Source organism: Crocuta crocuta, unplaced genomic scaffold, assembly GCF_008692635.1.
Source record: "Crocuta crocuta isolate KB4526 unplaced genomic scaffold, BGI_CrCroc_1.0 scaffold266, whole genome shotgun sequence".
In the NCBI taxonomy this organism is placed as follows: domain Eukaryota; kingdom Metazoa; phylum Chordata; class Mammalia; order Carnivora; family Hyaenidae; genus Crocuta; species Crocuta crocuta.
In genome coordinates this window covers 8,931,810-8,957,123 of record NW_027531005.1, presented here as the reverse complement: position 1 = coordinate 8,957,123, position 25,314 = coordinate 8,931,810, and the positions used below count along the sequence as shown (strand labels likewise).

The window sequence follows — 25,314 nt, the reverse complement described above, 5'->3', positions numbered from 1 at the left end:
AGTTAACCTAGTTGTATAATGTAAACTGCATTTAATAATTAGAAGAAAAAAATCAAATTTTAGATTTTAAGACAAAACAAAATACATAGGTATTTATGTATTCCTTCTGACTTTAGGATCACCTTAGCATATATGTTTGACCCATCAAAAATGCAGTCAAGATTGACACTGCAACTGGATTTAGCAAATGTTTTACCTCTCTTTTTAAAGCAATTGCTAAAAGAGAAGGAAGAGAAAGAGGATTAAAATCAAATGAGAAGGGGATGAGAATAGAAAGAAGATATGAGAGTCCCAAATAAATTATTTTACATTTTCTTCTCTTAACTTCATAGTTTTACCTTAAGTGTACATATAGTTCATTTGAAAGTGTATTTAATCTAGTGTCTAGTTGTGTTAGTGTTAGGTGGGAAGCCAGGGAGATAGTGAATCAATTCCCCATCAACATCTAGCAAACACTCCTGCTAAATTTTAGTTAGTTGTTCATGTACCTTTATTTTTCCATGTATATTTTATGATAGCTTTATCAAATTTCACAAAACAATCTCAGTGAAAAGTTTACAAATTAATTTTATGAAAATAGACATCTTTATAAAATCAATTTATACCATCCAAGAGCGTGTCTCTGCATTTATTCAGACCATCTCCTATGTCCTTCATTATAATTTCAAAAGTTTTCTTCATTCTCTGTTAACATAATTCCTGTGGTTTGCTTTATACAAATATTTAGGCTTTAAAATTTTAATATGAAAATATATTTTCTGTCACCTTTAAATTGCTTTCTAAACTCCTGCACACTGTTGGTATAATGATTAAGCCAAACAAACTTGGAACATTCTTTGAATAATTATTTAAGGCCTTACTGTAGAGATGGAGCCCAAAAGTAGAGGACAACCCCTGAGACATGAATTCAGTACAAAATCTTGAAGCCTTTCCTGAGACTGCCAATTGGCTTTGGATTTGAGAGTTGTAACATATCCCTGGTTTGGGTGGACACATTATTGACAAATGAAAAACAAATCTAGTTCCTGATGAAATTAGCATAATATAACCCTGAGTGCATTGGTACAACTGATGTGAAGATGGCTAATTATAGGTTTAGACTGAGGAAAACATATCCATCTACGTATATTAGAAAATGTACAAATAGAGATGACCAAACTGTAAATCCAGAGAATTGGAAGGCAGGAGGTTGTTCTAAACCTATGCTGATACTTTGATACTTTTTTTTTTTTTTTTTAAGAAGTACGGGGCACCTGGATGACTCAGTTGGTTAAGAGTTAGGCTTCGCCTCAGGTCATGATTTCATTCAGTCATGATCTCATGACCTGTGGGTTTGAGCCTTGCACTGGGCTCTGTGTTGACAGCTCGGAACCTGTAATCTGCTTCAGATTCTGTGTCTCCCTCTCTCTCTGCCCCTCCTCTGGTCATATTGTGTCTCTCAAAAGTAAATAAACGTTAAAGAAAATTTAATGAAAAAAATACTTTTTAAAGAAGTGAACTGACAAATATCTCCTGTTAATGGTAGTTGAGAGCCAAAAAAATAAGGATACTTTAATAAAAAAGCAGTGCTACTAAATCTCTGAGGTAGTAAATCTGAAATGAGAAGGCCACATATTTCAGTATTTTATAAAGTGGTATTATAAGGTAAGCAAAACAAATGATTACTGAATTTATTGAAATAAAGTAAAACAATACATTAAAAATACTGAAGATATGTTTTGTAAGGCCATTATAATAATTATATGGATGTTAACTTTGAAATCTCCATACTTCTAAGATGCTTTTTTTTTAATTTATAATTTTCTTTCTTGCCCTCATTTTCCTCTATTGAGTTTTCTAATTAACTCCTACGTTTTTTTTTTAAATCAGGTATCATTTCAACTAGGAATCCTTATTAAAAAATCTTGCTTGATGGCCAAGCTTCAATTTTGCTGAATGATGCATGAATGAATGGGTAAAAAGATGAATACCAAGAAATGGAAGGCCTAGGAACTGACTCATGCCTTTTTTTCCTCTCCCTTCTACATTTCTCTTATCAATCCTCAAATCAAATTATCTGGTACTATGATTGATCTCAGCCAAGTTATGTAAAGACTATTTTACAAAAATCATTGACTATCTTAATATCATTTTTAAACCCCATTGTGAAGCATGGAAAAATTAGGAATGTAACATATCATTCACCTTTTAAAGGTGCTCAGAACTCAGAAGAAAGCAATGGCTATATAAAGATAAATGAAAAAATGAAAGGGAAGCAGAAAGTAAGCTTGATAAAGTGGGAATGATATTTCAGTTGATTACTTGCCAATCTCCGTAAAAAGGAGCTTTGGTTTTAACATGAATTAAGAGACAGGAGGCAAGTTTGGGGCTAATTCAAGTAGTAAAGTTGGATGAGTTGCACAAATAAAGCCTGGATTCTCAAATGTTAGCAATCTCAACAAAAGGGTAAACTAGAAATAAACAGTTTTAAAAATCTGTTTATCAGAGTGAAACAAATGGGCTATTGGTCAAAGGAGACAAAGTTATAGTTGTGCAGGATAAAACATTTGAAGTAGAAAAAACTTCCTAAAACTGATAAGGAATATCTGTAAAAAGCTAATAACAAGTATCATATTTAAGGGTTAAACAATAGAACTAAAAACTCTAGAGAAATCTAAAAATGTTCATTATCATTACTTCTATCTGATATTGTACTTGTGGTTTTAGGCAATGTAGTGTGACATGAAAAAAACAAAGAACTGTTTTAAAGAGAGAAAGGTAAAAAGGAAATGCTGTGTTAAAAACTGTAAGATTACCTTTGTAGGAAATTCAAGACTCTACAAATGAATTACTTGAGCTGTTAAGAGTGTTAGCAATCTCCCTGGATATATAGTTGATATAGAAAATTAAGATCACTCTTGTTTATTCATAACAAAGCATTAGAAAATGTACCAGAAACAGAATATAAATAATACTAGCAATAACATATAGAATATACTTGAGAATAATTATAACAAAAGATAAGATCATTAAATAAAAGATATTTAAAGGTACTTATCATTTAAGGAAAATTTTAAATAAAATCAAAAGACATTCTCAAAAAAGTTTTAAGTAAATGTAGAAATATCTATTATTATTGATAAGTAAATTCAATATTGTTAAGAAACTAATTACATCCAAGTAAATCTATAAATTCAGTTGAATTGCAAGAAAAATGCCGATAGTTGGGGCACCTGGCTCATTCGGTTAAGCATCTGACTTTGGCTCAGGTCATGATCTCACGGTTCCTGGGTTTGAGCCCATTGTTGGGTTCTGTGCTGACAGCTCAGAGGCTGGAGCCTGCTTTAGAGTCTGTGTCTCCCTCTCTCTCTGCTCCTCTCCACCCCTCTCCCATTCAAGCTTTCTCTGTCGCTCTCTGTGTCTCTCTCTCTGACAAATAAACATTTAATAAATGCTGGTAGTTTTTTTTATAGAATTTAACAAGGTGATTCTAATACTGTATGCATGCATCAAAGGACCAAGAAAAAAGGAAATATCCGAAGTGTCCATCAATAGAAAACTGGGCAAATAAAAATGTGATCCATTTAGAGAATGAAATAATTTGCAGCAATATATCAACAAGTCTACATGTATCAGTTTGGATAATGCCATAAATATAAATATGATCAAAAAGAAAAACAAGTCTCAGGAAGAAAATAGTAAAGTATAATTTCTATAAAATATTAAAAACTCATAAAGCATATATTATATTTGGAAAAGGATATAAATACACATGCATGTATACATTAAAAAGATAAACAAGAACATCAGGGTAAAGTGGTCATTATTGCTGCTCACCAGTGTTTCTGGTTCCTGTGCCTTCTAAGTACATGGTAGCTCTACACTTTCTCATGCCTTTGGGGTTTAAGGGACCAGGTGATTTATTCCAGCTAATGATATGTTAGTTAGAAGTAATATTTCTATTCAACTAAAGCATTTAATTGTTAGTGTGAGACTTCCCAGAGATCTCACTTTTCTTACTAGCATGGAGGCTATTGAAATTCAAAATTATGGCTATGACCCTGAGTGTCTGCCTATATGGACTTTTACCATGAGTTAAGAAATAAACTGTTGCTGTTTTGCATGACTTTGATTTAGGAGATAGTTTATTATCCAGCCTATCCTGACTGATGTACAGATGTAATTAGCTCTGATGTGATTGTGGAGAGATAGTATATAGATTTGCTATAACTTTAATGTTTTATTCCTTAAGTGGAATTATGAATATAGTTTTCATTATTTTTTTCTCAACTTTATTTGGTTTGATTGAAACACTTCTGACAAAATAACAAAATGAAATATTCAGTAGACCTTACCTTTAAAAAAATTGATAAGAGGTTGTGCAGTGAAGTAGGGAATGTCCATATATTTGGAATTAGTACTTCTGATATACTTTAGAACTTCCCCCTGCCTTTTCCTTCTTCTCCATTTTCTTTCTCATTTAGTCTTTTCACCTCCTTCCCACATCATCTCTTAGACTTAAGAAAATCCAGAGTAAGCATCGTTCTTCCTTATGAAGCAGCATGTTTTATCCATGGCTCCTTGTTCAGGAATATGGGGTCAACTGCTAAATTGGAACCCACACAATTTCAAAAAAATGAAAACCCATTACAAGGTAGATGGATGATGATGATGATGACGACGACGACGATGATGATGATAATGTTGATGATTTACAAGCAGTAATCCAACTGAAAGAAATTGCAAATGATAAAGTTTTAGTGTACCTCAGGGAGACCATAAGGAGATTTTAGGACTATTCTTGAATAACATTTCATATTATGGGTAGAAAAAATATCCAGTTTAAAAGTGCTTCAAGAAATAACAAAAGCAGAGAAAATTTGTTAATAATACAACTACATTTCAGAAGATGAATATATTTAAAAAAGAAAACGAGCTTTTAGGTCATGAAACACTCCTTCACTCTGTGGAATGCAGCTGAAGCAATGTTAATTACTTGCTTTCTACTCAGAATACTTCAATTTATTTTTATGGTATTACATTATTGTGGTATCTGAACTGAATAAATAATAGAATATTAGTTCCCCATAGCAAATTAAGAAAGAAATCAGTATAAGAGATAAGAGCAGTTATACAATCCATTCATGAATCATATTTATTAGCTTCTCAGGAGGGACTTCTATTTAAAAATCAATACTTTCTTCCCAATATGCACAATTACCTAGAAATTAGGTATATTGTGCATGGAAGGTTTTTCATAGGAAGTTTTGCTATAATGTAGTAGTTAAGGACATAACTTTGAAACCTGACTAACCTGTATTCTATTTGGGAAGACTTTTATCTCTTCTGTTCTGAATGACAGGCTTGCTGGATAGAGGATTCTTGGCTGCATATTTTTTCTGTTCATCACGTTGAAGATTTCCTACCATTCTCCTCTGGCCTGCCAAGTTTCAGTAGATAGGTCTGTCACCACTCTGATAGGTTTCCCTTTGTATGTTAGGGCCCTTTTATCCCTAGCTGTTTTCAGAATTCTTTGTCCTTATATTTTGCCAGTTTCACTGTGATATGTCATGCAGAAGATCGATTCAAGTTATGTCTGAGGGGAGTTCTCTGTGCCTCTTGGATTTCAACATCTGTTTCCTTCCACAGATTGGGGAAGTTCTCAGCTATAATTTGTTCAAGGACTCCTTCAGCGCCTTTCCCTCTCTCTACCTCTTCTGGAATTCCTATGATATGGATATTGCTCCGTTTGATTGTATTGCTCAGCTCTCGAACTCTCCTTTTGGGTTCCTGGATCATTTTATCTCTCTTTTTCTCAGTTTCCTCTTTTTCTATAATTGTGTCTTCTAATTCACCTATTCTCTGCCTCTTCGATCTGTGCATTGGACATCTCCATTTTATTATGCATCTCATTTATAGCATTTTTTAATTTATCACAGCTATATTTAAGCTCCATAGTCTTTGTAGCAATAGTTTCTCTGATGTCTTCCATGTCTTTGTCAAGCCCAGCTATTAATTTTATGACTATTGCTCTAAATTCTTGTTCAGTGATGTTGCTTATATCTGTTTTGAGCAGTTCTTTAGCTGTCATTTCTTCCTGGAATTTCTGTAGAGGAGAGTTCTTCTGTTTTGTCATTTTGCCTAGCTTTCTGTCTCTTGTTAGTTTTAAAAGCTTGTTATGCACTCTGCACCTGCGAATACTGCTGTATTAAAGAAGGCTCTTTGACTGTCCAGGGCCTGTCCTTTCAGGAAATGTTCTTTGAATGGTGTCTCTTGGTCTCTCTTGTTGAGACTTTGGTTGTTTTATTTCCCTACTGATAGTGGTATTCAGGACTCTCCACCATGTGTACTTTGGTTTGTTTCTTGAGGTAGCCCTGGCAAGAAAATAGACAGACAAACACACAGGAAAAAAGGCACACAAATGCACAGACAAATCTAATAAACACTCAAACCGAAAGGGAAAAAGAAAAAAAAAAAAAAAGAAGGGGAAGAAAAAGGAGGAAGGAGGAAAAACAAATAACAAAAATAAAAATAAAGTAAAAAATGAAAAAGAAGAAAAGAAAAGAAAAAAACCAAAAGACAAAAGACAGTCTAAAAGCATAAAACCAGAATTCCCAGCTACAAATAAAGAGCCAGGTGTATGCGGTGCTGATGGAAGAGCATAAACAAAGAGAGAAAAGACAGGGTGGGGAGGAAGCGAAATTGGAAATGACCTGGCAGAGAGACTAAGAGGCTTAATTCAGAGAGAAAGAGGAGAAATGGTAAGGGACGAGGAGAAAAAAATGAAGAAAGTGTTACCCAGAGAAACTATATAGTCTGATTACTCCAGAGAGAGAGAGAGAAAGGAAGATAGCAGTGGAGGTGTAGAGTATACATCTAGAGAATGGATTAAATGTGACTGTTTAAGCAAACCAGTGACCAGAGTGCCCAGTCCAGCAGAGTGGAGGGATACGAATGACACAAGGGAAAATATATCTGAATAGAAAGAATTGACCTAGAATTAATTACGGCAGTGCATCCATGTTGGTCTTGCCCCTGGCTCAGGTAAAGAAAAAAAGCAGCTCTCTAGTGGGGATGGGCGTGGTTTGATGTAGTCGGGTCTTAGCCTCCACTGCATCCTGCAGGTCACGCCCTGAGGTTGCGCCCTGGTGGTTGTTGGGAGAAAAATGGCGGTGTCCCAGTCCTCTCTTGAACCAAGCGTTGCAACTCACTCTTTTGGGTCTGATCTCCGTGTGCCATGGGCGTAGCCAAGGTGGGCCGTGCTCTATGTCCCAAGCCACCTTCGTTTCCAGATCTTAGTCAGCAGGCCCCACTGAAATATAAACCTGAAATATAAACCCACAGGTGAGTCCCTCCGAGCAGTTTTAAGCCTCTCGCCTCCCCACTGGGAATGGAGCCGCATCAGAAGAGCGGTGGAGTGGCTTCAGGTGCGCCGCTTCCCCTCCAGGTCGAGCCGGGGAGGAGAGGATTTGTTTCTCCCGCCCGGCTTGCCTGGGACCAGTGCGTCCCACTCAAGGTCAGCTGCACAGCTGGAAACCAGATCCCTCTGTGTCTCAAGGTGAGGTTTTTCTCTTCTCCAGGGACAGGGACAGTTCCCTGAGCAGTTTTAGCCGCTCTTTCTTTTCCCTTCGACTTACCATGGCTCCCCGCAAAGGGGGCTCCCTCCATGTCTCCAGTCCCCTCTTTTTATCTTCCCCAGTTCGCACTCATGCTATAAGGTTTTCTCAGTGGATGCTGTCTCCTTTTCCTCCCAAACTCCTAGATTCTGTAAGGGTTCCTATGGCTTCAGGCCTTCTCTGTTTGAGAGATGGGGGTGACTGAAATGTACAGAGTTCCCTACTTCTCCACCATATTGCCTTTCCCGACTAACCTGTATTCTAATCCCATAACTTGCTTGCTATAAAATCTTAGGCAATTATCTTTTTATACTCACATAAGGAAGACAGTATTTTATTCAGGTGTTTTAGGAATTGAATAAGTTACAAAAGTGCTTATCATAGAAGCTTGCACATGATAATTGTTAAATAATTGACATTAACATCATCACCACCACCACCACCACCACCACCACCACCATCATCATCACCGACCGTGAATTAGATGTTGTTATTACTGGGTCACATTCAAGGAAACTGGGGGGTCTGAGAGGTTAGTTAAAGGGTCAAATTTCATATAGATACAAGGAGAAAACTCTAGAATTGTCTAAATCTTCTATACCCTTGTAGAGCCAGATTATTAGTTTATAATTTGAATATGCATCTAAAACTGTCAGTAGAACTTTTGAGTAATATATGCAAAAATCAAATACATACAAGTAAGTACAGTATTATTTTCTGAGGGAAAAAATGTGACCATGTTATCTGAAACTTTGTTTGGAGAAACCTATAATTTTTATTACCAGTCTAATCAAGGCTGAAATATTAAGTTTCAGCTTCCTTAAGTCTTTTTAAATTTTTAAAAATGTTTTATTTATTTTTGAGAGAGAGAGAGAGATAGTGTGAGCAGGGAAGGGGCAGAGTGAGAGGGAGATAAAATCCAAAGCAGGCTCCAAGCTCTGAACTGTCAGCACAGAGCCTGACGTGGGGCTCAAACCCATGAACCGTGAGATCATGACCTATGCCAAAATTGGATGCTTAACCAACTGAGCCACCCAGGTGCCGCTTAGCTTCCTTAAGTCTTAACTATCAGCTTCCTTATTTAAATAACTGGGTACCAGAGAGAAAAGAGAATACCCTCCATCCAATGATGGATGACTACCCCAAACTGAAGCTTCTGTAAGTGCCTGAATGCACCAGTGCACCTTTTGTTGTGTCATGGTTCATTCATTTTAACTCATTCACTATAAATATATATTAAATGCCTATTAAAAGCAGGGAAATGTATAAAGTCCTGGGCACGCAAAGACTCTATCTTTACGTTGAAGGGGCTCACTTTCCAAAATGGCAAGGCAATATTGAATCAAAACTCACAGCAGACTTAGTAGGTCTCTGATAGAGGTAAACAGTGTGTTCAACTTCCTTCTTGAAGTAAATGTCTGCAGAATTTCTGTGAATGATCTGAACAAAAATCTATTGTGCTTGAAGATACAGAATGAGAAACAAAATAGTGTTTTCAGAGAAGGGCAAAAGTTAAAGATTGAGGGTGAGCTATACACCAGATATGTGAAAGTACGGTAAAAATTGTCATAAAAGATGTTCTTAAATCTCACATCAGGTAGGCTTCATATTTAAGGCCAAAGAGAAAAAAATAGAAATCAAGGATGGGAGTGACATGTTTAGATTTACATTTTGAGAAGTCATTATGTCTATAGCTTACAGGATGGTAAGCTGATACAACTTTTCAGCAATGCATGCAACTCTTCACTCATTCATTCAAGCATATGCTTATTCTTCAAATATAAGGTTTGCTTTCTTACTACATGTTGAACAATGTAGCACATGATGGAAGTAAGTAAAGAACAAAACAAGCATTCATTCTCTTTCTGCCCACAACCCTCTGTCACCCTTTTCCTCTTTCTCACAAAGCTTATTAAGAAGTGTCAGAGACTGATGATAAACAAAGATTGGATAGCAAACAAAATAATCTAGTAGATAAATATAGTAAATCATATAAGAAATGATGAGAGTTTGGAGTAAATCTCTAGCGGTAGAGGTCTAAAATTATGAATAAATATAAGCATTTAGAAGGTATAATTTATGGGACATGGAGGCAGATTGGAAGTAAGAAACAGAAGAGGAAAAAGCTTAAAAGAACTGTAAGGTATCAATACTGACTTTTTGATGAAACCAAGCCACTGGTCTGCTGTGATTCGCAGGATTAGAATCATTAATTTATGCTATCTGCCATTGCTTCTATAGGTACATTTAGAAAGAAAGTGGATGTGCTTGAGTTTCTTGTACCAACGCTTATTGGCTCACACTCACCGAAGCTATAATGGACCCAGCACACAGCATGCCAGTCTGAGACCACTACCACCCCTGGCCTGAGGTGAGATAATCAGATTATTAGGTCTGGATCAAATCTGTTGGTCAGAGGGAGTGGCGAGAGTGGGAATTACAGAACATTTAAGAACATCCTGTAGGTGACGAAAGGATGTAACAGTGGAAGCCCAGAGCATGATCTGTGTACGCAGCCATGCCTACAGGTGTGGGTTTATATGGAAGAGATTTCTTTTTAAATCCTAGAAGCCAAGAGTCTTCAAATCATCCCAGATGCTCATATATGTGAATAAATATGTAAGATGTCAATAGCAAACTCTTCAATGTGGCCCCTTTGTGCAGTGTACATGCCCATACTTAAGTGGTAACCTTAGAACCAGAAATAACTCACAACTTTCTAATTCTTTTTATAATTTAGTCTGTAAACCTTTTTCTTAAGAAAATCTTTCTTGCTCAGCCAAAACCAAAATATTTGACAAAATCAAAATTTGGACAAATCTTCCATCCTTTTAATAACTCTGTGGTTTTGAAATTAGCTGCTTTCTCCAAAGCCAAGAAAATCAGAGATTTCTTTTCCATTCCTATTCACTTCCTCTTCTCCCTGACACTACCTTAGGTAAAGTTCACAGTTATGACATCTGTATAGATACAGAAGAGAGAGAGGAGGAATGAAAATGTGTTTGCATTCTTGTTTGGGGTCAGTAATCCCACTTTGAATGGTACACACTGCTCTAGAATAATATAGTTTTCTCCTCTTACTTTACTAACCCCCTTTTTTTTCATCCACTTCTGTCTTTTCAAAGCCTTATATAGCAGGCCGCCATTAGGGAGGCAAGGGGGAATACCGCTACATTGGTATCCCACATATTGTGGAATTCGTTCACCTTAACCTTTCTCTCTCAAGAAGATCAGATGGCCATCTGCCTCTCAATTCTTTGTCATGTTGACATGTGGGAGGACAAGTTGCTATGATAGCATCAGGACAGCATGTTCAAAGTTTGGCCACCATTTCTGAATGGTTTGGAAAGTCCTTAAAAGAAAAAAAAAATGATGATAGAAAGAAATGTCTAAGAGTAACATAGGACAGTACCCAATTTTATGAACTTGAGAAATAGAAGAATCTTTCTGGAGGGACAAATGGACTTTATAGCCCAAATGAGGGATAGATAGATGCAGAGATCATATATGCAAATATAAACAGGAAGTATAACTTGTATAGGTTCATTCTAACTCTGATAATTTACACCCTCCAGGTAAGTTGCAATGAATATGAGAACTAATTTCCTAAATAGAATTTTGGACGTAACTAATCTACACTTGCCATAAAAATGTTTTCTCTATTCAGGTTCAGTGCATCATTTTTGTAACCTGTAATATGTGGTCATTGATAGCCAAACTCCATAAAGCAAGGTGACCAAATAGTAATAAAGTGAGAACACCAGACAAAGTCTACAGGAGGTATTATTTCCATAAGGCATCCCTCGCTTTATTCCAGACCTGACTAACGTTTCAGGAAAGCCAGGGTTGCTTGAGTCACAGTAATTAAGTTAATTAACAAAAGTTAATGCAGCCTTTCAAGCATATGAAAATAATATATCAACTCAGAACATTTTGCTTCACTCTGGAAGCAGAAAGAAAGCACAAAAGTAAAACAATTATTGCATAGCTGGTGGGTGAATACCTCTTTGCTAACTTATCATCTACCTTGTGCCACTCTTTAAAGCGAACGTAACTCCAAATAAAGCTTGCATTTATCTGCTTTTCTTCAAAGTGTAAGAATAATTGTCTAAAAATATTTCTGAATCATTTTAATTCATAAAACTTCTTTTAGGAGTTCCTGTAATTCCGTATGGGTATGTGTTCATTTAACACTCATGTAGAGGGAATCTATATATTCCACAATGCATTAAGATTAGGTTAAGGAGTGTACACATGTGGATTCATTCAGTAAGCATTTCTTTCATGTGTACTAATAAATGTTTGCCAACACCAAAGAATGTGTGGACTAAAGGAGAGATAGTCACTTAATGCAAGTTAATAATATAAAATAAAATTTAAGAAACATAATAAGGCATTTGTGTAAATGGTGATCTAGGAAATAAGTTCAGAAAAGGAGAGACACTGAGCAGAAGAGGGCAATTGAGAAAGCTTGGTTCTAATATTTCTATATATTTAGAAATATATTCTAAATTTGAACCATATTAAGTGTAAGGGGTTATTCCAGGTAACATTGATAATAAAAAATATACCAGTATCCAAGTTTTGTACAGGATATGATCAATGTTAATGAACAAGAATGCAATTAATGTGTGATAAATGCCCAATAAGTACAAGGGAAACAAGTTCTACAAACATTTTGAAGAAGCAAGTCGCCTGTTATAATGATGGAAGTTTAATTTTTTTTAAATGCTTATTTATTATTTTTGAGAGAGAGAAATAGAGACAGAGTGCAAGTGGGGGAGGGGCAGAAAGAGGGAGACACAGAATCCCAAGCAGACTCCAGGCTCTGAACTGTCAGCACAGAGACCAATGTGGGGCTCGAACTCATGGACTGTGAAATCATGACCTGAGCCGAAGTCGGATGGTCAACTGACTGAGCCACCCAGGCACCCCTATAATAACGGAAGTTTTTATGTAGGAGGTAAGGTTTGGATTAAGCTCTTAATAATGGCTATAATTTGATAGAAATGGAGCATTTTAGTTAGAAGAACTATTTTCGGCAGAATTCTGTTTTATTTCAATGAAAGGTTTCTAAAGTTAGCACTTGACTTGGAGAAGCTACCAGAGTCTAGGGCGTAGGATTGGTTCCACCTGCTCAGAAATTTGATTTTGTCAGCAGTCCAAGAGTGGGTCAATTGCTGAGGTTGAGACTCACATTAATCAAGTTCACAGAGCCTGAAGTATAAATGAGAATATCAATTTATTAATTTACAACACAAGCGAAAGTACTTGGGAAGCAAACTTATAAGAAGTTTGTCTGGTGAACAACAAACCACCGCAAGAATGTAAAAGGATTTTTCTGTAAATATTCATCGGGTTATGTTCATCACTTAACTCTGCCTTCAGAAAAATTCCTGACAAAACTTACTGAATCTTTTTTGGTCTGCAGGTCAATCACTCGGCAGGGGGACGGGGCGGAGAGTGCTTATGCAATCATATGGATAGGCCATGTTTTTGTCTTACTAGGTCCTACTGAAACATATTCTTTACTGGGGAGGGAATGTGTCTAATTTTGTTCCAAATTTGATATTGCTAGTAAATCCAGTTAGAAGTGTAAAATATTGCAGTGTTTAGTTCACCACAAGGTAGTCTTTATTTAAAAGTAACATATGGTCATTATTGAAGATTGCAGAAAATCTTGAAGTGTTCAAAATAAAAAAAATGAAAATTTCCTTTCTCTATTCATGGCTTCCTTCCTTCATTTCTTTCCTCAACTGTACCTATTGTTAGCAAGTTGGGGTGTATTTTTCCAGCACATATTTGCATGCATATGCAAATAAAAAAAGCATGTGCATATGCTGTTTTTTAATGTAATCAAATGACATGTACTGATCCCCAACTTGCTTTACACTTAAAAATATAATTATGCATCGGGCGCCTAGGTAGCTCAGTCAGTTAAGCATCTCACTTCACCTCAGGTCATGATCTCATAGTTTGTGAGTTCGAACCCCACATCTGGCTCACTGCTGTTAGTGTGGAGCCTGCTTCAAGTCCTCTGGATTATATATAATTTTCTTATAACATAACTCACAGCTATAACTCATTCTTCATTAATAGCTCCATAGTATTGCACTGGAAGTATGTAGCTCATCTATGCGCCCAAGTCAATACCCTTTTTATTTATTTAGGGAGCACTTGTGTGAGTAAATTGTATCACAGACTAATTTCCAAATGATGTATATATTTTATATTTTGAAATTTTGCACTTTATCTACAAAAATTGGTATAAAACATCTGTAAACTTCTGGCAAAGGGGGATGATAGCACAGATTTCCTCATGCTTTAAATAACATGGAATTTTATAATGTTTACAAAATTTGTCAGGTTATTTGGCAAAAAAACAGCTACATTTTGTTTTAATTGGCATATTTTAATTAAGTGAGGTAAGCTTTTATGTATATTATTAGTCATTTATATAAGCGTGTGTAAGACAGAGAGAGAGAACTGATTCTTCAGATCGTTTGACCATTTTATGTGGTTGCGTTTTTAAAAGAAATAAATCATTAATACTTATTTATACATTAAGGAAATTTTGCCATAGGTACTACAAACATTTCTCAGAGTTTATTGTTTTTAAATTTTGTTGATGGTGAATCATTTGGAATTTATTTTGTTAATAAAAGCAAGTGTCCAGCTCTTTTTCCTCAACATATAACTGGGTACCTTAATCCAGTTTATTGAGTAATGTGTTTTTCCATCACTGGGTTTTGAGAAACCTATATTTATCATGTACTAAATATCCCATACACGTGGTTCTATTTTTGTCCTCTATTCTATTCCATTGATTTGTCAACCCCTAAGCCATTATTTCATGGTTTAATTAACACAGCTTAGTATATATTTAACAAGAATAGTTCTCTACCATTAAAAACTCATCTTTGACTTTTTCTTCTTATTCTTACACATTAATTTAGACACATAAATTTTATCAAGTTTTTTCTTTAAGACTGAAATCAGTAAGTAGAATGAGAAAGGGGAGAAGAAGTGAGAATCATAAAAGTAATTGATTAAGATATATCTAATATATATTTGAATTTACAGTGAGTTGATGTCACTATTTCTGTGCAACCACAATTAATCACTGGTTATTAAACTTTACTTTCATGTCTTTTTAAAAAATGTTTATTTATTTGTTTTAAGAGAGAGATAGAGCCCGCACAAGCACATGCACGTGAGCACTTGGGTGGGAGAGGGGTAGAGGGAGGGACAGAGAGAATCTCAAGTAGGCTCCATGCTGTCAGCTCAGAGCCTGATTGGGGGCTCTATCCCACAAACCATGAGATCATGATCTGAGTCGAAATCAAGAGTTGAACACTTAACTGACTGTGCCACCCAGGCATCCCTCTTTCCTGTCTTAATACAAATTTAAATTGTGTTTACATATATTCTGCAAATTTCCTGCTAGGTTTCTTCCTAGGTGTTTTGTACTTTATTGTCATTTGGAAAGGCTTTTGTTTCTATATAGGAAAGATGCTTTTTGGTTAATTTTTAATTTGACCTGGTCACAGTACTGATTGCTTTTAGCTAATGGTCATTGTGAACTTTACTCTTTCCCTTTTTTCCCCCCAAATCTGTGCATCTGTCAGTGCTCTCATTAATGCTTCCTAAATACCAAGAACATTAAAATCTATTCTATTTTCTCTGTTGCTATAAACCATTCCCAATTTCAAATTTGTTATCGTGTATTCTCTAGGCTACCACATGCTCAATTTCATCCTTTATTAAGGTATGAATCTGTATATTTCACTTCCATATGTAAAACTCCTCAGTGATTTCGTATAACAAACATAAAAGAGAGGGGAAAAAAAGTCTAAAGTCTAGGTTTCTCTAACTTTCACCAGTGTCTTCCAATCCTCATTTCTCCCTAATTGTCATTTCATAGCCTATAAACACCCATTCAGGCTCCCTAAGGTTTCTGTCTCTGTAGTTTGAACTTCCTAGAATATACCCTCAATCATCTCTCTTTTCCTTTCAATAGCTCTGATCACCCCCTATGGAGTAAGCAGTATGTCTTCCTCAAAGTTACTATAGCCCCAGACTGAATTGTATACATTTCCTCAGTGTCCCCATAAATCTCTGTTTAACCTGTTTCATATTACACTTTGCGTTATTACTGATTGTCGTAATGCAGTTGTCAGCCAAATATATGAAATCTTTAAAAATAGATTCTGTTTCTCAGTTATCTTAGAATTCCTTGCATTTGAATTTGGATGAATGAACGTAAAGATTAAATATTATTAAAGGCTTATTTTGTGTCAGACACACAATTTTAGGTGCTATATAAACAATAGTACAGTAAACAAAACACAAAAGTACCTGCCTTCTCTGATGTCACACTCTAGTGGATAAAGATAGTCAATCAAAATAGTTATGTAAATATGTAGCATATCAGAAATTTGTAAAACTGAAATAAGTGGAGAAAATACTATGTCACAGGCACAAAGTTTTACTTTGTAATGATACAATCATCTCAAAACTGATTATAGATTCAATTTTAAAAAGTCAAGTTTTATTTTCAGAATTGAGAAACTGATTCTCTATATTTCATAATAAAAATAAAATTTAATGAAAATTTCAAAGGTGGTAGAATTAATGGATGACAGATCTTGGTGGGGTTGAAAATTTTGTTTTTGTAAAGGTAGTAGAGGGAGTGAGTGACCTGAAAAAGGACATAAAACATAAAGTCAATTTATGATTATTATTAGATTTAATTAATATGAAAAACATTGAATTGCTTTAAAAATAATGCATGTAAATTGCTACTCCCAGTTTCTGCTTTTACCTCTATGGCAGTGAAGTAGGATAATCAATTCATCCTGATTTGCCTGGACTTTCCCTGTAGTCAGACAATGGGATAATTAGAGATTGGTAATGACAAATTTTAGAATATGTCCACAGACTTGGAAGTCTCATAAAGATCAAGAACAGGATTATTAAAGGTCACATATCTGAGAGTCCAGGTTATTGGGAGAAATCATCCAAATGGATATTAAAAAAACCAAGAATCGTGACAGAGGCAGTTTTGGAGGAAATAACAGTGAACCAGCACGTAAAATCTTTAAAGGATGAGGAAGAACAATCTGAAGTTAAGTGAAAAAGTGTTCCTCCTAATGTGGTACATAACTTGTTACTCATCCCTAGTGAGGTAAGAGCAGACATTAAGAGTAGCCATTTATACACTTTCTTAGCAAAGTGATAGCCTTGTTTTTAATATCCATTAAATCTATTAATAATAAAATAAACTTATGTTTTATGCCCACTTTATTTCATTGTCTGTAATTTAATTTTTATTATATTTATTGATTTGAAATAGGGAAGGAAAAAAATACTGGCCCTTCCCCACAGATGGTTTGATAATCACTGGTATAGTTAACTGCAACTAGAAGGGGTTATGAGTAATATTCTAGGATGACATGAGAAAGCCGGTAGCCTATATGAAGAATAGAGAATGGTCCAAGAGTGTCAATGAAATAGGATGGTCAACGCATCCAAGTTTGCATGGGACTTTGCTGATTTTAGCACTGAAAATCCCAAATCCAAGGAAACTCCTAGGTCCTAGGCAAAACAGGACAATAGGAGAGAGGACATCTACTCAACCTCCACAGCTCATGGGACCTGTTATGAGATAGAAAGCCAACAATCCTTTCCAACCTTCTGATGTTCGTATGGAGGCCAGTGGTGGGGTTAGTCTCATCTGGAGAACCAGTGATTGTGTTGACTCTATTTAATCCCAGAACACAAAAATTTCCTCATAACACCATAGAAACATTGGGGGAAATGGCTTCCTCCACAACATCTGGAGCACCCAACACCCTCCCCACTGTTGCCAAGCCCAGGGTGAAAGCAGAGGAAGTGCAGTTTTACCTGGAGCATGCACAGCATATTTTCTCTTCTAAAGATGGCACAGGTCAGGTGCAGTAGTTAGCAATTCCGTTCTACACTATTACTGACCAAAAAACAGTTGAGTTGGTTAAACAATTAAAGTTGATTATTTTAGGTCAGCCCTTTTATAATGTTGAAACTTGATCATAGCCTCTCCTCATCCAAAGTCTAGTGTCGTACTTTAGCAATTCCCAAATCTTTAGGTCAGCGTGAACGAGATTAATACCACCCAAATTTGCCCAAAGAGATTTGCAATAGAAAACCATTTAAATAATTTATAACAAGGACTGGATTTACGTACCATCTGGTAAATACATCTTCTGTTGGGAAACTGACCTGAGAAGGTGAATTAAAATAAGAAAAGTTAGGGGCGCCTGGGTGGCTTAGTTGGTTGGACGTCCGACTTTCGCTTAGGTCATGATCTCTCGGTTCGTGGGTTCGAGCCCTGCGTGGAGCTCTGTGCTGACTGCCAGCTCAGAGCCTGGAGCCTGTTTCAGAGTCTGTCACTCCCTCTCTCTCTGCCCCTCCCCTGCCCACGCTGTCTCTCTCTCTCTCTCTCCTAGAAATAAATAAAACATTAAAAAATTAAAAAAAAATAAAATAAAATAAGAAAAGTTAGCTTGCTGAATTTGGGATCAGAACATAGGTAATAAAGTCGCTTTAAGCAGCCATTCATCAAGCCCTAGAGGTTTGGTAAGACATTGTCCTAATAGATATAGCTGTCTAATGGAGGGAATATTTCTGGTGACTGGTGAGAACACCTTCTCTTCTGGATCATGCTGTAGAAACAATGACTGATTCTTACTAGCTTTCACTTTTCTAGATTCCATGGGGACTATCAACTTTCCATTTGCATTTGTTATTATAGCATTATCCATTCCACATTTCAACCTACAATTTCCAAGTTAGTAGATTATTTTTCTTTGATTACATTTTAGGATGCTGCTTCATGATGACACATAGAGAGGCATCTTTATCTTACCTCCAACATCTTAAAACAGCACCAGGGCATCAGCTTCCTCAGACAAGATATTCAGTAGACAGAATTGAACCTCAGGGATTGGCAGCTGATTCCACACAGGCAGTACACAAGCAGTCTTATAAATTCCTATCATAGAGAGTAGTGCTGTCTGACGTGTCCCTAAATTGAATGTCCTATCTTAATACTAATGTAATTACTTTTCTATAAATAATAGATCCCCATATAGGCTATTCCTTCTCCCAGTTCATCTTGTTAAATTCGAAGTAAAACTGTAACATTCTGTCTCAGGTGGCACCCTACAGTACTTTATGGGTGATCGGTTGGCAGTGATTCTCAAACTTCAATTTGTATATGAATTATCTAGAGATCTTATGCAGATTCAGAAGGTCTTTATAATGCAGATTCAGCAGGACAGGGCTGAACCCTAAGATTTCACATTTATAATAAGTATTAGTATTGCTAGTCTAGAGACCACACTTTGAGTAGCAGATGTCTAGGGGCTTTGTAACTAGCATCATCTCGCAGTGATGCTTTTTGCAGGTTTCATAATAGCAATTGCTCCCATCATCAGGGAATTTTTACTATTGATGGCTCTTGGCATTGTCTCTCTGCATTAGACCCTACTATGGGATTTTAGTCAGGTTCTTGGTGTCTCTTGCCTCTTTGAAAGGCAAGCAGGTTGTGGGTAGCTCAAGGCGGCACAGTGTTGCGAGCCTGGGCACTACCATTTAAATTGCAAAGTGGCTCTAAGCAATTTTCTTAATATGTATGAAGTCTCAGTTTTCTTACTTGTGAAGTAGATGAAATAATAATGATGATAATAATTATAATATCATATAATTCCTGAGTGTTAGCAGGATAAGTGAGATGATAGATACATATAAAATTCTAAATATGTAGCACTTAATGTATATACATTTTATTGTTATTATTGACATCATTATTGTCTGGTTTCATACTGATGGAATGATATATCTCATGGAATTAATATCATATCTGCGTCTCCATACTTTTTTGAATTCTGAGGCATCTTGCTCTTAGCTGAGCTTAAGGTGAGATTTCATTCCTTCATGAGGCTATCCAAAAGGCTTACACTGTAGTATCTGTCAGTACCTCTTAGTAATATCTGAATTCAGATCTCAATGAAACTTGAGCAATCTCCAAAATCTTCTTGATATTCTCACCCCACCCAAGTTGAGGGTATCCGTACATATTAAATTTGATAAATCCAATATAGTTTTTAAAGTATCACTAATATATTTTGAGCTACTTATGGAAAACACAATTCTTCACTTAGAATCTGTAATGCAGAGTACATGTTTGGCAGCTGCTAGGAGGCTGCTGGATGTTAAGTGAGAGAAATGAGTTAGCATAAGACAATTCTATATCTCAGAGCGTTTGTCTATGATTAGGTTGATTTTTTTTTTTTCCCCTGTATTTAGCAACTAAAAAAGAACTTTAGGAATGTCTTAATTAATCCTTGAATCGTGTCCATTTTACTCTCCACTGGATAGGCACTAAGAATTTGTATTTAAGAAAACTCTTCTTCTCTTGTATCACCTGCTGATTTCTGTGGGAGACCTACCTAGCCCAGTAATTTGTATTCCTATTTTTAAATTATGTATAACCAACGTCTAGGTGACTCCTATTAATAGATGTCTCCAGGTGCAGGAACAAAGAGTTGTCTGTCTGTGAAGCGACAATGCATACTTCTGCTCGCACCACGGGCAATCTGAGGTTCACTGATTTGCTTATCTGTGTACTCCCCAAAGATCTTCCCCTTTATCTTAGGAAAGGACAATCATTAGGAATCCAGAGCATTTTAAATAGCCTAGTATTTCATTTTGTTTTGTTTTTAAATCCTTTTTCTTTTGTCACAGCTGTTCCTGGTAAGTATACTAGTCATTTTCCTAAATAAGCAATAAATTTTCAGAAACTCTGAGATATCCTGCATCATCTAAATTAATAACCTACATTGTATTTCTTTACTTTCTAAAGCAAATGGAAGAAATGAAATCTATTAAATAAGAAATTTTTAGAATTTAGAAGGGAGAGGTAAAAGTGGCTTGATTCATAGTGTAATTAAGTCACTCTGAGCGCATGTGGCTCAACTGTCACAAATTTTCTCTCAGACTTTCTGGACAAGTGATGAAATACAGAAAGATGTCAACTCAATCACAAGCAAGCAGTCCAAAAACTCACACACATGTAAGAAAAAGTACCCTTTATTCTATACACACCTCCTCACCTCCCAGGCAAATGTATACTCAAATTAGTCCAGCAGATGAACCCATGGAGAAGACTTTTACAGAGGTGGAACTGTGCTGTCATAGCCAGTACTACTCTTAATATGCAAACGATATACAAACATGAACCAGTGTTTAGATCTTACCAAGAGTCCAGAATCCTCATCTCCTCTCAATAGCTGGAAAAATTGGAGACTAATCCTGGTCCCAAACTGCTACCACTGTATTTTCTCAATTCTGTGCCTGTAACCTCCAACCAACAGACTTGATCAGTGCTACTTAGGATATTTTATTTACAAAGGAAATTTTGAAATCACTTCCGAACAACATGAAACAACAAGTACCACATTTATCACAATTAGTCAACATATAAAAGTGAGCGGTTTTTGAACCAAAATGATCTTACCTAAAATAGCTCTTCATTATAGATTTTCTAATAATTTAACTGACTGCACCTTTTTTCATAGAAATATTACTGAATTTTAGGATGTTTTGACCAGCATTTCTTTTTAAGTCCACTATAAATATCAGGATTATCTCCCAGAGAGATATGATCCCAGCATCACTGAAAAAAATGTCAGTCACACCCGTGATTGTGTAGGTACACACACAGCCCAGTTGACTTTTTTTTTTTTTGACAGACTTGTCTACTGTAAGAATTCAGAATGATCCAGCTGGTGCAGTTGTCAACGTGGCCTGTGTATCAGATGTTGTCAGGCTCGGTTGAAAATTAGCATACTTTCTTAGCACCACTAACAGCTATCTTAATAAAGCTGCCACATTGCCAAATATAGCTGCTGGTATCTGAGATGTTGAAGTCGTGTAAGAACTTATAGTATACATCTAGAAGCAACTAGAGAAATACCACACAGTATATGAATTGAATTTGCTCTTTTCTTATTTGATCCTTGATAAATAAGTTGTATCTTCAGTGTTTGTTCTACACTCAGTAAGCAAAATTATGGGGAAGAAGTTTGTGATATCCTCGTAGGGGGTGAATATGTGTGTATATCTATGTATGTGTGTGTGTTCAGCCCTTTGGAATTAAAGGTTGCAATTTCCTGAGTTCTTCCTATGTGAATTGTATGATTCACATGTTTTTTTGTTTTTCAAAGTACGTGTATACACACACACACACACATTTGCCTTAGGTGAGAATATTTTGTTTGATAAAGCAGTTTCTCCCAAGTCTAATAACAACGTTGTTTAGCACTTATTATTCAGTAATTTTAGCATTTCAGGTTTTACTTATCCGTGTATTGTCTTTTACATTTTCTCTATTTCAAATATCTGTTTTTCTTATTGACAACATGTTTAAAAGTCAAAGGTAATGACTGTCTTCCACGTTCTTTTGTATTTCCAAAGCATTGAAACATGTGAGCAAGGAGAAATTGTGACCTCAGTAAATACTAAATAAATGCAAACATATTGGGGCACCTGGGCTGCTCAGTGGGTAGAGGGTCCAACTCTTGATTTTGGCTCAGGTCATGATCCCAGGGTCATGGGATCGAGTCCAGAGTTGGGTTCCACACTGAGGCACTGAGTGGAGAGCCTGATTATGATTTTCTCTCTCTGTCTGTCTGCCCCTCTCCCCTACTTATGCACTCTCTCTCACTAAAAAAAACAAATAAATATGTGCAAACATATTTATTAAATGTTCCTAAGTGTCATGTGTGGGCATATATCTCATCAAAGGTTTTAAAAAAACTTTTAATGGTTTTCTACATATTCTTTCAGAACACACACACACGCATGCACATATAACACATACACATTCGTATAAAAATTCTCTAACAAGACCATTTAATATGTAGTCATGTTTATTTAACTAATTGGATCATCTTCCAATGTCACTACATACATATCAATAATTTTATTTTATTTAGTGGCTGCTGAGAATATTATATAAATGTGCTATAACCAGTTTAACCTGTGTCTTGTCAATGGTCATTATTTCCCAGGAGTTTTGCTGTAAGGAACAAAACTATAATGAAGACCCTTGAACATATATTGTGGCATAACTATGCAAGTGTATCTATAAAGATAATTCCTATCTATAGAATTGCTGCCTCACAGGGGCGCCTGGGTGGCTTAGTTGGTTAAGCGTCCGACTTTCGCTTAGGTCATGATCTCGCGGTTCGTGGGTTCGAGCCCGCGTCCGGGGGTGGCTTAGTTGGTTAAGCGTCCGACTTAGCCTGTTTCGGATTCTGTGACTCCCTCTCTCTCTGACCCTCCCCTGCTCACGCTGTCTCTCTCTCTCTCTCCTAGAAATAAATAAAAACATTAAAAAAAAAAAAAAAAGAATTGCTGCCTCACAGACTGTACCATTTTTCAATTTGAGGAATATTGACTATTTGCCTTCCACAACATGTATACTAATTTAAGTGTTGATGGTTCATCTATACTCCCCATGAAGCGCATACTGTTATTAAGGGTAGCCCAACTGATATATTAAAATTGTTAAGGAATTTCTCTCAAGATGTTTCTGGATAGTTCAAATCAGGGTTTGAAAAAGAAATCCACAACAAAAGGTTTTGTAACTCTGGGTCCAAGAGCCCTGGAAACTTTGTGTTTATTTGGGCACCTTCATTTTTCCCTAGGCGAAAAGTTCATATTTTTTAATGATATTGAAAAGGTGGGATATTTTCTCTCCCACCTACACTCACAAAAATCTACCCATTTCCAGAATAATGTTCAAGAAATGCAATTATTGGGGCACCTAGGTGGCTCTGTAGGTTAGGTGTCTGACTTCAACTCAGGCAGGTTGTGATCATGAGTTCAAGCCCTGCCTCAGGCTCTCTGCTGCCAGTGCAGAACCTGCTCTCTGCTGCCAGTGCAGAACCTGCTTGGGATTCTCTCCCTCTCTCTCTGATCCTCCCCTGCTCTCTTTCTGTCTCAAAAATAAAATAAATATTAAGAAAATATTTTTTAAAATAAATGCTATTACTTGTTTTATATATTTTTATTAATTTAATCTAATAGTGAGTCAGATTTATTTTTTCTAAGTTCTAGATTTTTTTTAGTCTTACTGACAGGAATAAAAACCACATCCCAAATAAAAGAATATGACATCACTGTGATTATTATTTAAGTTTGTTTTGTTTTGTTTTATCTTAGGAAATGTGTTACTGATCCCAATCATACCTAAACCAAGATTACATAGTCAACATTCTTTTTTTAATTTTTTTTAACATTTATTTCTGAGACAGAAAGACAGAGTGTAAGCTGAGAAGGGACAGAGAGAGAAGGAGACACAGAATCTGAAGCAGACTCCAGGCTCTGAAGTGTCAGCACAGAGCCTAAAGTGGGGCTCGAACCCATGAACCGTGAGATCATGACCTGAGACAAAGTCTGGCACTTAACTGATTGAGCCACTCAGTCACTCCTGAATAGTCAACATTCTTTTCTCTCTTTACTCTTTATCCTTATGACAGCTTCTTTTTTACAGCCTCCTATTTTATACTTTGAGCCTTTATAGCAATGCTACTAATGCTATTTGCACTTACTTTTTTCCATCAAAATAAGTGTATGCCTATAAAGTGGGCCATCATCTCTTTGGTATGACTTTAAGGTGATCCTGAATTACTCAGAACAGGTGGCTTTATGCTGCAGTCACAATAACTCTAAAGTCTCAATTGTTAGAAAATACAACGTTCACTCAGGCTGCTTGAGTCCCAAGACTCTTCTGTTTTAACTTCTGCCTTATGTTCTCTGTGGCAAGAGAACACAGAGCTTGGAGAATCCAATGATAGCTCTTTCATGATAGCCTGTTTCTTAGAACTCATTGTATGTCCTTGCCTAACTGTAAAGGTAGTGGGAAATCTAAAAAGCGAATGCAATATTTGAGAATAAATACTATCTCTGCCATAAATATCCATCCAAGAACTTTTTAGTTATAAATACCTACCAGTTATGGTTACCATCTTTCAGATACTATTCTAAGAGACTTACATGTATTATCTCATTTAATACTCATGGAAATCCTATCTTAAATCCAAAAATTGAGTCATGGAGAAGTTATATAGCTTGCTCCATATTATCCAGAGAGTTAGTGGAAGATACAGGAATCAAAACTCACCGGTATGCCTCCAGAGCTCCTGGTTTTACCCATTATCCACACTGCCGTTTTCATCTTTTCAGGTATTCCACCAATATGTACCAAAACCCAGTGGTATACACAATACTGAAAAATTAGCTAATGATGTATCCAATGTTGGTCCTGGGGAGCTTATAGCCCTAGGCCCAGCCAAGTAAGTGGAGGGTGGGGATGATTTCAAGGTTAGGAGGCTGGTATATGCAAAGGTAAAAAGATGTGAGGGTGTGTGTGGGTTTTGGAGAGACTGGGGTATAGACAGCAAGCGAGGAGTCACAAGACATGTGACTGGAAAGATAGGCAGAGACCAGAACTGTAAGAGCTGCTGATGCCTGAGTACAGATAATGAAATGGGAAACATTGGTCTCTTTTTTGCTTTGCAATGTGAAAGTCAAATTCCCCTAGAGGAGTAACTCCTCTTGGAAGATCATATTGACTGCTTCCTCTTTGGTGCCCCCCCCCCCCCCGCGTCTT

General features: G+C 36.3%; 1 long non-coding RNA gene across 2 annotated transcripts in view; it reads left to right on the top strand.

Moving 5' to 3' along the window:
• The window catches only part of LOC144237084 (uncharacterized), a 146,527-nt gene that overhangs the window by 42,540 nt on the left and 78,673 nt on the right, over positions 1-25,314 (top strand). For both annotated transcript variants that reach the window (XR_013336748.1, XR_013336747.1), the window contains exon 2: positions 9,837-9,966. This is a non-coding gene — a long non-coding RNA (uncharacterized LOC144237084). The remainder of the gene's footprint in view (positions 1-9,836; positions 9,967-25,314) is intronic.